General features: G+C 66.2%; 1 long non-coding RNA gene across 1 annotated transcript; it reads right to left on the bottom strand.

Annotated features, from left to right (window-relative positions):
- Positions 1 to 11,061: 11,061 nt before the first annotated feature.
- Positions 11,062 to 11,807, bottom strand: LOC120612853 (uncharacterized). Its single transcript, XR_005655550.1, has 2 exons — positions 11,550 to 11,807; positions 11,062 to 11,236 (listed from the first exon to the last, which is right to left on the bottom strand). It is a non-coding gene; the product is annotated as an uncharacterized LOC120612853 (long non-coding RNA).
- Positions 11,808 to 12,418: the final 611 nt, after the last annotated feature.

Genomic DNA, 12,418 nt, shown 5'->3' with positions numbered 1-12,418 from the left:
AAAACAAGAAAAGAAAAAAGGGGGAAGGGGGGGAAAAAGTACTCGACACGTCCCAGAACTAAGTGCAGGAGGAGACGAGGGTGGGCGTCGGGGGAAACCCGCAGGGCGCCAGCATGCGACACGACCTGACAGTCATCTGACAATGCCCAGACCCCGTGCGCTCCGGCTTCCACCGCTGGGCCCGCTTTGGGCCCAATGAACGAGGACTCGACCGGATTATCCGTCAGGCGGCTGAAGGGGACCGCTCGCCCGCTCGCTCGCCCGCTCTCAGTGGCCACTCACCGGGCAGCCCCCCGCCGACCGGCCGCGGGAGGACACGGACGGTGTCCCGGGGAACTCAGGTGACCCCCGCCTGCCACCACCCCCCCTCCACGGAAGCACACGGAAGAGGGCTGGTCCCCATCCCCTCCGCGGCCACGGGGGCAGCCTGGCCCGGGGCGCCCGGGGCCCGAAGTGGGAGCGAGCGGGAAGGGGCCAGAGCGCGGCTGGCGTCCGGGGCGCGGGGTCCGCGAGGCGGGCGCACGCACCGCAGAGCGAGCGGCGACAAGCCCGCGCCCGGAGTTTCCCCGCTCGGGCGCAGGAGCCGCGCGCGGAGCGGGACACGGGCGGGGTGGCCGCCGGCGCGAGGCCGGGGCGCGGGGAGCAGGGGCAGAGGGGAGGAGGGCGGCAGGCGGCTCGTACCTGCTGCGCGCCGGGGCGCCTGCTGCTTCCTCCTCGGCATGATGCTCGTCCGGCGACTGCCACCGCCGCCGCGCCGGCTGCGGAGGGCGGGAGGGGCGGCGGGCCGCGGGGGGCGAGGCGGGCCGGCTCTCAGCCTCCCCCCGAGAGCGGCCGCCCGCAGGATGCTGCTGCGCCCCGGCTCTCCGCGTCCCCCCCTCTCCGCCGCGATCCCCGAACGTGCGGAGGGAAGGAGGAGGGCGGGCAGGGGAGGCGCGGGAGGGAGGAGCGCGGGGGGGGGGGGCGCTGCCGGCGGAATGGGGTGTCGGACAAATCGCCCAGAGGCCGGAGGAGAGGTGGGGCCGGAGGAGGAGAGCCTGGCCCCTCTGCCCGGTCCCAGTGACGCAGCGCGGTGCTCTGTCAGGGGTCTGGGGCCAAAGTGAGGAGAGGTGGAGGCGTGGACCGCGGAGGGGAGGGGAGTAGAAAGGCAGAGGGTTCTGGCTGGTCCTGGCTGCCACTCATGGCCCCTGGCAGGCAATAAGTAGCAGTGGGTGCTGCCACGTCAGCGCCGCAGTGGCCCGCAACAGTGGTCTAGGCTTTTCTGCTATGTGGCAGGCGTGTGCGGCTGGAGTGGCGGCGTCGGCACACAGGCAAGCCAGCTGCGTTGAGATGATCAGGTCACCTGGCCCACAGCCTGGCGGTGCGGGGCGCTGCGCCGCCCCCTGCTGCCGGCCAGTCTCTGCTACTGTCGCGGGGACTCCCCCGCCCAGTCCGTCAGGGGAGCGGGCAGGCTGCCCTCCGTCCCTCCGCCCCAGGTGCAGCGCACGCCGGGCGCGGGCGCCGGCTTGTTGTACGATCTGTCCCGGGGCGCCTGCCCCCCTCCCCACCCCCCCCGCCTCCCCAGGGCCTCCCTGCCCCTGGCCTGCCCTGTGGCCCTGCCCTCCCGGCCAAACTCCCCTCCTCACCCACCACCTGCCAAGGCGCCCAGCCTCTCTGGCCCGGTCCAGCTCCGGGGCTCCAAGGGACTCCCGACAGCCCGCAAGTGAGGCGCCCTGAGGAGGCTGGGTGGGGCCGGGAGGTGGGGCCACCAGACCCCAAGCCACCCGGCTCCTCCCCCCGGGACCCGCCGCCGCCACTTCCCCCAATTTTGTTTCCTCGGCAAACTTTCCCGGGCCCGTCCCGGGGGTCGCCGTGGGAGGGGTGCCCGCAAGTTTCCTCTCGAATGGGAAGATCGCGGTGCCCCGCCGCGCCCCCCGCCCCTGGCGCCCACGGATCCGCGGGCGGGACGGGGCTTGGGAGAGGCACCCGGGCTCCGCGGCCCATCCCCCTCCTCGGGGCGCCCCCCGAGAGGGGCCACCGCGCCCAGCACCCCGCCTGCCGGCGGTCCCGAGCGAAAGAAATTGATTATTGATTGGATGATCGGGGGCGCTGGGGCGCCTAGCGGGCCGGGCCGCGGGCCGCGCACAGGGGGAGCCGGCAGGGCCGCGGTGGCGCCGAGGCGCGCAGGCTCACTCACGGGAGGGCCGCGGCTCACCGGGACGACCCCCGGGCGGCGGCGGCGGCGGCGGCGGCGGCGGCGGCGCGGGAGCCGGAGCGGCGCGGGCGGCGGCGCATCGATGCGCTGCGGGCTCGATTGCGTCTCCCTGGGCAGCTCGCGGGCCGGGAATGGGGCGGCCGCGGCGGGGCCGGCTCCGGGTGCTGCCGGGCGGCGGGGGCAGGGGCGGCCGCCGGGCCGCGGGTCCCCGACGCGGCTCGGCTCCCTCGCGCACGGGCTGGGGTGCCGGGCTCCCCTGGGCCGGCGTCCGGCAGTGCGGGCGAGGCCGCAGCCCGCGCCCTGGGACTGGCGCCGGCCGCCTGAGCGCCCCGGGGCCGCGGGCGCGCCGCCTCCTGCCGCCTTTCGCCTCCTTGCTTTTCTTACGTTTCCTTTTTAGTCTCTTTCTCCCTCTTCTTCCGCCCCCCTCCGCCTCGTTTTTCCTTTGTGACTGTTTTCGCAAGTTTGTTTTCAAAGTTCACGGGCTCGCTCGCTTTCCCTGTAGACCCGGGCACCGCGCTCTCACCCTGACGGTAAGACCGGCCTCCGCTCGCGCCCACCCGGCGGGCCGGGGCGCGGTCCCGACGCCTCCCGCCTGCGGAGCCGCCTCTGGCGCCGTGGCGAGCGGGAGCGCTCGGCGAGGCGGGGCGCGCGGCCAGGCCGGCGGCGCGGAGTCCGCCAGCTGCGGCGGCCCCGGGTTGGCCACGCGGGGCGGACTCGGGGGCGGGGCGCGGCGGCCTGGGGGGCGTGCGGCCTCCGCGGCCCGAGCCGCTGCCCCTCCGGGCCCGGGAGACGCGGCCGCAGGGCGTGAAACGCTTCTTGCGAACGAGGAAACGGTGAGTTGGCGGCGCCGTCCGCGGCCTCCCGGGTCCGGTCGCACTGCTGGGCGCCCCCGGCCCGGAGGAGGGTGGGCGCCGCGCGAGGTCAGCTCCCGCCCGCCCCTGCTCACCTCCCCGGGCCCGGCGCCCACTCCGGCGCGCCGCTGGTGGCGTGTACGGTGCGCCGGGCGCCACGCACGGAAGGCAGAGAGTTTCGCCCGGATTCGCGCTTCCACCCGCTTCCCTTCCCCGAGCTGCTGCCCAAAAGCCCGTTCCCTCCCCCTCCCCCCGCCGGCGGCGGCCTGAGCCCCGGTCTCCGTGCCGCCCGCAGCCACAGCCCGCTCGCGGCCTCGCCCTTCCCCCGCCCCGGCGCCGCGCGCTGCACGATCCGCCCTAACATCTGTCCGTCCAGCCCTTGGCGCATCCATCAGTGTCACCGAGCTGCACATCGCGGCGACAGCCCGTCATGCACAACGCGGGCTCTGCGGAGGCACACCGCCACCGCGCTGCCTCGCCCGGCCCCGTTCGGCACAGCCGGGGGCCCTGATCTCGGTGCCCTTTTAACCCCAGCACCCCTTTACCCATCGGGACCTCAAAACTGACTACTTTTGCCAACCATTCTAGGGATGAGGCAGATGAGGGGGGACAGTGTCAACCTAGCCCTTGCCTGCCACCAAGCTCTCTGCCCTTTAGCGAGGACTGGGAGTGGCGCCGGCGAGAAGGGGGGGTTCCCAAACGCACCCCGAGCACAGCGTCAACCGGGAAGCTACCAGAACGCACGGGCTTAAACCCGCCGCACCTGGGCCCAGCCTGGGGCTGTCGACGTCCCCGGGCAGATCTTAGCCAAAAAGTCCCAAGCTAAAACTTTGCCAGGCCCCGCCTGCCTGGCTGCTGCCTGACAGGGCCTGACAGGGGTGACAGGGGGCGGGGAACCGCCATCCCGGTGAGAAACACGGGCTCGATGCCGCGGTGTCCGGGGGCAGCACGTCTGTGATTCGCACGTCGTTTGCGGAGAGAACGGATGGGCCATGTGTTGGAGCAGCGGGCCTGGCGGGGCTTTCCGGCGCCACGCTCCCGAGCGCTGGCCGCGGCTGTGGCTGCGGTGACGTCTGTGCCTTCGCTTCTTGCTCCCCACACCCCCTCCCCTGTCCACCCCTCGAACTGTCCGAAGGACAGACATCACCTTTGTCCCTGATCAGTGTGGCAAGGCCAAATGGCCTTTCTCCCCAACCCCCCTACTGCAGGAGAAGGGCGCACGCAGGGCTCGGACATCTGCGGGTCGGCTGGACCTGGCACCTCACCGGCCTCCCCCCCACTGCGAATGCCCGGTGCGGCGCCCAGGAGTCCGGCCCTCGGGGTCGGCTGCACCGTGGGCTTAAGCCACAGAGACTGTGGCTTGCGCGCGTCAGCAGGGACCCAGGAGGAGCTCTCCGCCAGCGCCGAGGTCCGCGCGGTCTGGGGAGGCCGGAGCCGCGCTCGTTCGCGCGGAAGGAGGGACCCGGCGCACCGCGTGAGGGCCTGGCGCACCTCAGCCCGCGGCCTCACGGTTCTCGAGCCAGAGCGGGATCCGGAGGGTCCGGAACCCGCGACGGGGCTGCGACTCCGTTCAAGACGCGCTGCCCAGAGCCCCTTCCAACAGCTGCCGGGCGTCGCAGGGCCCTGCGAAAAGCAGCGGCAGCTGCGGCGCCCGCGCGAGCACCTGCTCCCTTCTCGGCGCGCCAGGCGCGCGCAAAGCGAGCCCCCGGGTCAGCCAGGGGCCCCCGCCGGGAAAGTACCGCGTTTCTGGGCATAGTTTTTTGAACCCTGAAAAATAAAAGGAAATGTAAGCCGAAGGGCAGAGAAGCGACACGAGGAAAACCCAGCGGCAACGGCACATAGTGGCTCCCATTGCGGCGAGGTGGCTCACCCCGCGCCTGGGTGATAAAGTTTAGGGCGCAGAAAATTCTCAGGGGCCGTGAAGACCACTCTTGAGCCCCCAGGTTGCGCACGGGGCCCGCTGGCATCCCGCCCCTCTGTGGCGGGCGCTGAGCCCTGTCCAGTGCTCCCACGTGCTGCTCCTTCAGGTCAGGGGGCTCGAAATCTGGCTCCAGCTCTCTGAACTCAAGGAGCCAGGCGCGGCCCGGCCCCGGGAACCCTGGGAGTGCCTGCCCGTGGCCAACCTGAGCCCCACCTGGTCGAGTTCGCAAGGAAAAGACAAGTCAAGCTCAGGCAAGGCTGCTGGGGCGGTGGGGGCGGGGATCCGGCGGGGGCGGGGGTCCGGCCGCCACGGCCCCGGCCCCGCGGGAGACCCGGAGTTGGTGCTGGGATGGAGACGCCCAGGTTGGGTTCACGGTGCTAGCGAGGCCAGCAGATGACAGTCCGCTTGAGCCGAACTAGGCTGAAGTGCGTCCTGGTTTGGAATGGCCAGTGTGGGAGGCCGGGGCTTGAAGAAAGAAGGCTGCGGGCAGCCACCGGCCCTGGGGGTAGCGAGGGCAGGTGGGTGTCCTGGGAACCCAGGGGCCTAAGCCCGCTTCTTGAGAGCTATTCTCCACCCCTCGAGTGAGGCACACGCCACCTTGGAGGGACAGAATGCACTGGGTAGTCTGCTCCCGGAGCCTGCGCTCCATTTCAAAGTGTGAAGGGCTCTTGGCCTGGCGGCGGGTTTCTGGGGAGTCCAGTGTCAGCTCAGTAATGCCAGGAGGGGCAGCACCAAGCACTCTCTGCCTGCACCCGCCTGGGACGGGCCGAGGTCCAGCTCACACCCCCGGTGGGGCTGGGCAAAAGGAGGTGCCCTGGCTCAGGCCGCCGGGCTGCCACTCCACACCTCAGCGGGCAATCGGGCTCCAGGCGTCCACCGTGCGCAAGCGCCTAAGCCTTGCAGTGTGGGGCCGAGCCCTTGCCAAACGGGAAACTGTTTGCTGAAAGTACATTCCCCTTTTTCTGGTAGCTTTGTTTTAACGAACTAGATATTTTGTCTGTAAATTCTCCCAAGAACTTTTACAGCTGGACATGAAATAAACTTTCAGAAATCAGAGCCATGTATGAGTGCCGCTTCTGTAGGGCCTCTGGGGGGTACACCATCAGGTCGCCTGGCTGTGAGCTGGGCTCAGGGACAACCTTCTATGAAGACTACCCTGGGCCCTAGGTGGGGAATGGGTGTTGGGGGTGCAAGCGCCTTCCGTCCCCAAGCACATTGGGGGGGGGCGGGGCAGGTGCCTCCAGGCTTCCCACCTGTTGTAAATTTCTCTAGCTGAGGCGCAGAGGTTGGCCCAGCTTCGCCAGCCATGTTCGCTGCCCATCTGCCCTTCCCACCGGAACCGCTCAACTCAAAGGGAGAACCCAGCAGCCTTGGGGCCAGGCACATACCCAGGTCGCGGACCGGGCCCTGAACTGCGTGTGGCTGGACAGGAGGAACTCTGGCCAGAAGCTGACTCTGTCAAGCCCCCTGGAAGCCAAGGCCAGGAGGTTCCCTCCTGGACGCCTCGGGGTGAACAAACTACACCCCTAACAGGGAGGGAGGGGGAACCACGGTCAGGGTGCTCACAGCGCCCACCTCCAGCTCGGCTTCCCAGCGCGCTGGCCTCCCCGCCCCGCCGCGCTGACTCTGGGGCCCAACTCGGACGCCCTAGTCCTTCTGGTTCTCCTCTGTCGAGCTCAATCATTTACCGAACTTTCAAAAGAACTTTCTAAGAAGACTGAAGATTAAGCAAGGAAAACAAAAAGCCTTTGTGTGCCGGGCTGGGGAGCGCACCGCCGAAGTCCACCTTGGAGCCCTTAGTGGCCGGTGCCCTTTCGTCGACCCTCAGGGCGGCTGGGGCGCGCGGTGCGCCGCCCCAGCTACCGGAACAGCAAGGCGTGGTTGCCCACTCTGGGCAGAGTGGGTTCTCGGGGGCCATTTGGGCAGAGCCTTAAAGAGAAACCCCAAACCAAAAACTACAGAAGCCGCAGGGGCGCTGGGGTCCCCCGCAGCAGCTGGGAGGCAGGGAGGGGCGCCCGGGGCCGCGGCACCGGCGCGGGTCTGAGTCCGCGCAGGGGCGGCCCAGGGGCCCACGTAGGGAGCTGGAGCGGGTCCTGGCGCACCAGGCAGCCCGGTCCCTGGCGGCCCCGCCGACCAGCCGGGGGGCTGAGGACAGGAAGGACCTGGCTCCCCTTCTTCCCCTCGCTCTTCCCCACCTCGCTCTTCCCGTCCCCTGCACACCGCGGTTTTGTTTGTCCCTGAATTTCCCAGCGGGCGAGCCCAGCACAGCGCTGCGTAGGGCAAGAACAGAGGGCGCTGGGCTGGCACCTCGTTCTTTCCCACGCGGTTCTTGAAACTTGGTGCCTGACACCGGTATTTCCGGAACAGGGGAGCTGGAGTTCCTGGCGACACGGTGGTCAGGGGGTCACATTCTCTGGGGGCAGATGTCTCTGATCTCACAGGCTCGGAGGATCTCGAGATTTTCCTCCTCCTCGGGACAGCTCGGGATCGTCCTCCGCCACCCACTTCCTTCCTCCCTGCTCCCCTCTCTGATTTCTGATTTTCTTCCCTATCAGCCCCCCTCGACCTCCATACGAATTCACGGAGGCCATTCACTCAGGTCCACCAAACGCTGGCCGCGGGAGGCCGAGTCCTGCCTGTGACAACGCAGGGCAGCCACCCGCGCCCCGGTCTCCAGAGGACAAAGTAGTTTTGGTTGCTGCTGCTTGTTAGGTGGGGGGAGGGGGAGCCAGAAACAGGTTGACACCTGGTTTAAAATAAAAGAGCGGGTGCAGAAGTTTCGAAGCTGCCAATAAACCCCTTTAAGTGGCTCGTGATGCAGTGCCTGGAGTTACTGCGGTGGCATTGGTAAATGACTCTAATGCCCAAAGAAAAATATTACAAATGCCGCTGTCTGGGCCACCAATGGGGCGCCGGCTCCTCTCCTGCGGGGAGGGCACCAATATTTGCATGATAAATTGACCAGACCGGCAGCAGCCAGTGAAATATTCAAATTAGGCCAGGGTTAGGGGTGGGGTGCCCCACTCCCCTGCGAGCCCACTGCGGGAGCTGGCGGTACCACCTCCCCCTCCAGCGCCCTCTAGAGGCAGGACTGGGCGGGGGGCGCCCGCTCCGCCCCGGGACAAGGGGCAGGTGGGCCAGAGAAGGTGGCTGGGGTGCTCTCAAGGCTGGCCCAGGGGGACTAGGGGAGCTGCGGTCGCCCCAGGCCGTGCACCTGGAGTGCTGACGGACCACAGAAGCAGGTGGTGACACCAGGGACAGGTTGAAGGGCTCCAGGCCCTCCGCCCCAGCCCTTTACCCTGGGTTCCCCAGCAAACCTAGTACTTACATCAAAACTTCAAAACCGCAGACCGTGGCCACCCTCCCCAGAGCCCGCCCGCACTGCAGTTCTGGGGCTGACCAATCCCGCCTGCCCAGAAGAGAGGGCTGGGCCCCGGGCACCATGGCAGCCCAGGGCTCCGGGGGCTAAGACCAGGCCCAGCCGGCCTGTGCCTGCCTGGGGCTGCAAGCCCAGCCCTGGGACCAGGGCGAGCGGGCGGTGCCCGATGCTGTCTCTGGGCCTCACAGGCAGAACTACCCCCCCCACCCCCGCCCAGGGAAAACATCTCAAGGCAGGAGCTCCCGAGGGTGTGCAAAGGTGTGCAAGGAGGGGTGTGCGGAAGGGGCAGGCGTGGAGCAGACGCCCAGCAGGAAAGGTGTGGATGTGAGTGTGCGCGTGTGCACAAAGAAGCAAGCGGTCAGCTCCGAGAAGGCGCCGCCCTCGGCCTCGCAGGCACCAGGCCAGCTGAGCTCAGGACACAGGGGGGACTTTTGCCCAGGAGACTGGCTGGCTTCCACCCAGGACCAGTGGGTACCTCCTGTCCCCCGAGCACCCCCACCGCCTGCACCACCGCCACCCCCCTGCGCCAGCCCCTGGGGCCGCCCTGGCCCTTCTGGTTTAAGTGAAGTTTTAGGTGCACGGTTGTCTTTCTCTGCTGTGGAGTAGGACAGCGTGTGTCCTTTCTCCACCTCAGTAGGACCTGAGTCACCTCCCAGCTAACGACAGCCCCAGGGAGAGCTCGAGCCCCGCCCTCCTCCCAGCAGGCAGTGTCTGGGCGGAGGGTCAGGCTGCGGGAAGTCGAGTTCCAGCCCAGGGAGCTTTCTAGGCCCCTGTCAGTCCCTCGCTGCAGCCCCCCTCCCTGGCTCATTCACAGGGGGGACTGGGGGGGCTCTCCGAGCATGGCCCCAGGCTGGCTGACTAAGTGTCTGGAAATATGCACACAAAAAGCGAGTATGGATTTGGGAGAGTCGATTTCGATTTTGGATCACTTATCAGTATCACCAATACCTTCCAAATATGTTGCCCAAATAGGGGGTGCGTTCACAGGAAGGCTCCGCATCATCTAAGGTCCTCAGGAATGTTTGGCTGAAGAGACGGGGCTTGCTGGGGATGCGGGTGGAAAACCGCCCACGCGTGGGCTGGGGCGCAAAGGGCCCCTGCTCCTCCAGGGGACCCTCAGTCCCCGCCGCCGCCAACGACAAAGGGCCTCCCACTAGGAGAAGGTCTGCAGCCTGGAGGCAGCCAGGCTGCGCCGGAGCCCACAAACTCTCCTTCCTAACCCCTTGGGCCTCACCTGTCGGCCAGGAAAAATGAGACTTGAAAATGGACCGGAGTCACCCTTTAACATTGAAATTCGTCAAGGAGTCACTCCGGTCTCAAATGTCCAGAACACGCCAGCTGCTCTCTCTTGAGGGTGGCCCTGTCTGGGGCAGGTTGGGGGTCGGCGGGGTGGAGGGCCATTTCTCTGCGGAGGGATGTGCCCATCAGCAGCACCTAAGGGCCAGGACCACGAGGTCTGCTGTGCGCCTGCGCGTGGGCGCTGCAGGGCGGGGCGCGGCGCGGCGCGGTGCGTTCCGGCTGGTGGCCCCGCTCACCACTGGGTCTGGAGCGGGTCGCCCCAACCTCATCTCCCTCACTTCTAAACGGGCCACTCTCCCATCTGAAGAATGAGCAGGGACTCCCAGGGGAAATTCTGTGGCAGTCAGAAGTGCCTGTGAGGCTTTGCTTCTCTGTGCCTGTCCTGGAGCTTGGGGGCGGGGAAGGCCGGCGCCCCCAGCTGTGTGCAGGCAGGGGTGGGGGGGCGCTTCCGGGGCACCTCGGGCTTCCAGGGTGGAGGGTGTCGGTGCTTCGGTGAGGAGCGTGGTGCACAGTTGTGTCAAATACATGGTGACATCGCCTCCAGCCAGGGGGTCAGACCACCCTGAGTCGGAGGCTGATAATGGGGCGAGGCTGGGTGCACCCGAGGGCCAGGTGGGTGCTCGGGGTGGAGCAACAGGGAGGAAGGGGGACTGAGGCCGCAGGCAGGCACAGGCCTCCGGCCCCTGGCCCCGTGGGCCCCGGCGGCCAGCCAGGCCTGCCCCTCCCGGGGAGGACTGCCCAGTGGGGGCCTCGCCGATAGCCCCCTCTTCCCTGTTAACGCGCTGGACCTCGTGCCATCCTGGTCAGAGGAACACAGAAGCCTGGGACGTCTGACACTCATTGATTAGCTCTCGCTGCCACCGCTCCTGGCGAGAGGAAGAAGTGTGCCTTCAACACTGCAATTAGGGAGCAGCCTGCTACCGGCGGCTTGCGGGGGGCTGTCACAGGACAGCCCCTCATCTCTGAGGCCACTGCCCTGGGGGGGCAGGGAGTCCTGCATGCTGGCCCCTGCCCTGTCCCGCTCCCTTTGGCCAGCCCGAGGAAGGACGGCGATGTCCCAATGCTTTCAAGCATTAACTCCCCTCCGAACATTCTTTAGCCTGGTCTGCAACCTGCTAGAAAGGTCATCTTTTCCGAGGAGGCTGTTGTCCCACGGTTGTTCAGGGTTTGGGGTGAATCCCACCCCACTCCCGAATCCTCCGGTGAGACCCAAACCCACACACGCACGCGCACACGCGCACAATGAAGAGGAGGCACGCCGACGTAAGTGTGCTTCGTCGCGTGTGGATGCTGGGCCGTGTGTGTGCACACGCCGTGCTCACAGGGACGTGAGCTGACGGCGATGTCTAGCATCCTCATGGAATGACTTCTTTATAGGACGGTATCTATAAGAGTCGCTTTTCTGAATGATAAGCTTTGCTAAACAGCTGATGCCGGCATTTATTATGCGCTGCACATGTTCCCGATTGTTTTGAAAAAAGGTTTAGTCAATTTCTAATTTAACATTTCACTGCTGTCCCCGCAGTAAACGGCTCCAGAGCCCGGAGAGCTGAGGTGTTTTTCCGTCTGTCTTCTCTTAGCTGTCAGCCTCTTAGCTGTCACAGAAACAGACATCCCGGCGTGTTAGATTCATATTTAAAACAGAGTTAATAGGCTCAGATAAGAGCAGGAAGGAGTTTTCTACAAGGAAATGTTGGGAAGCTTATGCCTGGCTCCCCAGGGCGTGTCCCCTGGGGCACGGTGCCTTCTGCTGCTCTTCCTGCCCTGGTGGCTGAGCTTTTAGGACGAAAGGTCCCGGCTTGCGAGGCCTGCAGCTGCACAGCCAGACGCACAGCTTTGCAGACGCCCAGGGGCACTTCGGCCCAAACTGGACGGGCCAGCGAGAGCGTGCGGGGAGACAGCACTCACGTTAACTAGGCACTGGTGCTTCTCAAAGGGTGTCGACACACACGTGTGTCAAAGGCCGCTGGCTGGGGTGGATGGTAACGCTGTGAGCCAAAGCTGTGACTGTCTCTCCCTGGGGCCAGGAGTGCCAGCCCAGGGCGGGGTTCCACCCGCGGAGCCCGGGGCAGGCCTGGCATCTCGCGGCTGAGCCCTGGGGGCAGGACGAGGCCCCGCGCCGGGCACGCGGTGGCCAGGTCCTGCTCTCCGCCCACAGCCCCGGCCTCCCGGCTCCCGGCCTCCACTTCGGTGCCTGTTTCTGAGGCGTCTTCACATTTCAAACGTCCTGAGAATATGTTTAATTAGAACTTGGTCATACAGCCTTTTAAAATAAAACAGAAGGGACCAGCTAATTATACCGCTCAGCATTCGGTAGAAAACATATATTTTTTAATAAAACACTTTCCCAACCGGAGCAATCCCTTGAGGTGCGAATCCTCATTTATAAGAATTTCCCAAAGGGAGCCGAAGAGAAGATGCCTTGTGAAGAGACACAAAGGGAACAGGGGAGCGTTTGCGGGGGGCTCGCGAGAGGCGCGCTCATTCCGAGGTCGAAGTGCAGGTATTTTATAAATGAAGATTTTTGTTCCAAATGTCTGATAATTCTTTTCCGTTTTGTGATAATGTCTATCTCCTCCCCCTCTCGATTGTTACTGCAAGTGTCCATGTTTCTCACTCTGGTATTTTTATAGGTATAATATTTAAACAAACGACTCATTCTTCCCAAATCGCTTCATGCTCTGCTGGTCCCCTCCCCGGCTCTGTGACTCAGCCCTCTGTTGGTGGCCTAGGGCCCACGCCGTGAGAGGGTGGGGCTGGGTGTGGGGCTTTGTGTC

This window comes from Pteropus medius, unplaced genomic scaffold (genome assembly GCF_902729225.1).
Source record: "Pteropus medius unplaced genomic scaffold, Ma_sr-lr_union100, whole genome shotgun sequence".
Taxonomy (NCBI): domain Eukaryota; kingdom Metazoa; phylum Chordata; class Mammalia; order Chiroptera; family Pteropodidae; genus Pteropus; species Pteropus medius.
The sequence above is the reverse complement of the archived record's forward strand: the minus strand, read 5'-3'. Positions and strand labels throughout refer to the sequence as shown.